Here is a 4138-nt window from a genome sequence, read left to right on the forward strand (position 1 = left end):
TAGAAATAATTTCAAAGGAAGCAGATTGCTTTATGTAGGGTTACTGCATATTAGAAATTATAAATGCATAGATGTTGATTATTTTCCATTTTCTATTCCATATGTCTTAATATTTGTATCTTGGGATATTAGAGTGAGACAGATGTAACATTTTCAAAGCCAAGAAAGCCATTAGTCGAGGAAGAATAACCACATGGAAATTTATAAATAATTATAAATACATGGGTCACCTGGCCTGTATGGCAAAAAGAAGCAAAAAGTGATACAAGAGCAGCATATTATTCATTCAGGTTCATCAAGCTCTTTCCAGTGTTGGATCACAAGTGTGTACATAGCATTAAAAACAGTGCAAACTCTTCCAATATTTCCCAATCCCATTTTCCTCTCTATGGCCTTCTATTTATTTATTATATTTTGTATTTATAATACAAACATATGTACAGATACACATAGTCCAAGTTTTATATCAGAACCATAATATACATTGGAAATAGTTATTAATATATCATTGCATGTAGGACTAAAAAATTACCAACACGTCCAGATCTACCTTCTTAGTGTCTATTATTATAAAAGAATTTCCTCATCCAATATGACAATCTAATTGAATTTTTAAGTCTTCATGATGGGTTTAAAAATTCAATTAGATTGTCATATTGGATGAGGAAATTCTTTTATAATAATAGACATATAGAAGGTAGATCTGAAAGTGTTGGTAATTTTTTAGTCCTATGTGCAATGATCTGGTGGCATAGTGCCTAAGGTATTTGACTACTAACCAAAAGGCTGGTGGTTCAAACCTACCAGCCACTCCTTGGAAGGAAGACTGGGAAACCTACTACCAGAGATATACCACTTCAGAAACCCAAGGACGAATCGTTATGAATCAGATTCTACTCAATGGCAGTGAGTTTTTTGTTTTGTTTTGTTTTGTTTCTTCATGTAGAAAAAGGCAAACATATGTAGTTTGTTGTCATTGTTAGGGGCCGTCAAGTCATCTCCCACTCATAGCCACCCAATGTGCAACAGAAAAAAATACTACCCGATGCTGTGCCAGACTCACAATCCCTGCTATACCTGAGCACATCATTGCAGCCACTGTGTCAATCCATCTTTTTGAGGGCTTTCTTCTTTTTCATTGACCCTCCACTTTACCAAGCATGATATCCTTCTCCAGGGAATGCTCCCTTCTGACAACATGATCAAAGTAGATAAGATGAAGTCTGGCCATTCTCGCTTCCAAGGAGCATTCCGGGTGCACTTCCTCCAGGACAGATTTGTTAGTTCTTTTAGCAGTCCATGGTGCTTTCAATATTCTTCACCAACACCACAACTCAAAACCTTCAACACTTCTTTGGTCTTCCTTGCTCATTGTCCAGCTCTCACATGCATATGAGGCAATTAAAAATACCATGCCTTGGGTTAGGCACATTTTAGTCTTCAAGGAGACATTTTTGCTCTTCAGCACTTTAAAGAGGTCTTTTGCAGCAGATTTGCCCAGTACAATACGTCATGTGATGTCTTGACTGCTGCTTCCATTGGTGTTGATTGTGGAAGCAAGTAATATGAAATCTTTCACAACTTTAATCATTTCTCCATTCAGCATGATGCTGCTTATTGGTACATATACTATTTGTAGTTTATAACTCTTAAATATTCTATTACATAGCCAATGATAATATCGATTGTCATAATAAAATGGTATACAATTACTGTGAGAACTCTATGTACATGAGTACCTACATCAATATCTGGGTGACATGCAGAAAGCACTTGAAAGATGTCAATTACTTTCAAATATAGAAAAATATATAGAAATATAATAAATAAACTAGCTTTTATTTTTAAACAAATATTAAGAATGTAAAGGTAAACTCTATTAATCTATTCTCATCAGAGCAATATGAATAAATACCTAGTGGTTTCCTATATCTGTTTGCTATACCAATGCCTCATTAGAAAATGAAACACACACAACCTACATTTAGCACATGAGAGCTTTACCAGCATGGAACACATTAAGCTTCATCAAAATGCTTTTGCAGTCCATGAAATGCTCAGCAACAAGGAAGCCCCACCAGAAGTAATTATTAAGTGACTGGAGAGATAAATGTAGCTATTAATACTGCACACCTGCAGTTCTTCCCTCTGCACTTTGATCTAACAGATGATGATTTGTAATGGCAAAACCTCAACACCCACCACCTGTAGTTTATTGGGAAATGAGCCAAGTAACAGTATTATTTAGTTAAAAGCTGCAGGGAGGTAGACATGCAAAGAGTCCATTTTTGTCACTTCACAGGTGATACCTTCATCCAGAAATCACCCTTAACACCTGTGCTGCCCACACGCACACACAAGTTCACTACTGATATGCAAATTAAGCATCTCACTGGGTATATGCCTCTTCTTATTGTAAAACTTTGGTTCATGTGTTATTGTGTGGTTTTTGAAATACATGTAAAATGAACTGTTTTACACAGTATGTTTGCCCAGTATATGCCTCAAGAGAGTAAACATTATGCATTTTCCCTTGTTAGGGTTTTTGTACACTGTTTAAGCTTCATTTCCAGGTGGGACCTTTGTATATTTTAAAAAAGATGAGAACAACCACAAGTTTATTTAACTATGAAAGAGAAAATATTGAGTTGCTTTTGCATTGAACAATGGAGGGAAAAAAAATATCAATGACATACAAAATATTCAAATAGCCTGGAGCCTTTGCATTGATTTGACATTCTCATTTATTGGATTCGACTCATCTTTACATCAAAATGCCCCACCATGAACTAGCAATGTAAAAGCAGAAACATTTTTATGGTTGTATCTTTAATATTTTGTTAAAATAGAATTAGTATAAGAATCCATGAACAATAAAGAAAGAAATACAAAGAACAGCAGAAAAATAAAGAATTTTCAACCAAATCTAGATTTCAAAGTCCAGTATTAAAAAAAAAAAAAAAAAAAAAAACTCACTGCCTTCGAGTAGGATCTGACTCATAGTGACCCCTCCTTGGGTTTCTGAGACAATATCACTACAGAAGTAGGTTACCCAATCTTGCTTCCAAAGAGTGGATGGTGGGTTTGAACTGCCAGCCTTCTGGTTAGCAGTCAAATGCCTTAGGCACTACACTGCTAATATTTTGGAAAATTTAACAGAAACTTGGTGAGTGTCTCAATAACAGATAAAATATGCAGACACTAAGTGATTCATTTTCAAAGAAGCATCTAAGATAATATATGATCCAATTCTCTTATTTGTGGAATCTGTTTTATTTGTAGACAATGTTCTCATCATTATAATTAAAATTCCAAAATGATGAGGAGAGTTAATTATTTAATTTATTTTAGCATGAAAAACATTTCATTTAGATTCATTGCTAGTGTTACTTGGCAATTTTTAATACTGCTACATATTTTTTCTCTCTAAACAGTTTCATTTTTCTCTAAGGAAAGAAAAAATTCCTTAATCTTCTTTACTATTGTTTATATGGTAATCTCTCTCTTCATTGTGAAATCATTAAAGTGGATATTTTGTCATAACTTGGTTTGAAGTTTTCCAGGTTTCCACAGAATATCCATTAGTTCCATGGGAGGCCATCAAATGCAGTGATTTGAATCTGATGAACTTTACCTATGAAACATGCCTTAATAGTTCAAGTTGAGTTCATGAAAGAAAACTTTGACACATATCCACGTCTTACTCAGAAGAGGCTGCGCTATGCACTGAAAACAGAAACCACCAAATTTTAGTGGTTTACATGACACAAAAGTTTATTTCTATATGTCCATCACAGGTCAGTTGGGGATTCTAATCCCAGCAATGGGCAAGTTAATCCATCAGGGTGGGGAAGTATAACTGTGGCTCAGGAACAGTCCATGAATGATGATAGCATTTGTTACAGTCTACTTTACTTTTACTACTGCTTGATAATTTGCAAAAAAAAAAAAATGTTGTATAAATGAAGACATGGAAGAACACAAATAACTCTTACCTAATATATCCACTAGTCAAATACTATATATACATACAGACATATATATATGATTCTGAGTTGTGTCAACCTTGTGTATGCTTAACAGAACTGCTCCATAGGGTTTTCAAGGCTCAGGCCTTTTATATATAAAATGTACCAGG

The sequence above is a fragment of the Orycteropus afer genome, unplaced genomic scaffold, assembly GCF_000298275.1.
Source record: "Orycteropus afer afer isolate SDZICR_OR568_19922 unplaced genomic scaffold, OryAfe1.0 scaffold00383, whole genome shotgun sequence".
Classification (NCBI taxonomy): Eukaryota; Metazoa; Chordata; class Mammalia; order Tubulidentata; family Orycteropodidae; genus Orycteropus; species Orycteropus afer.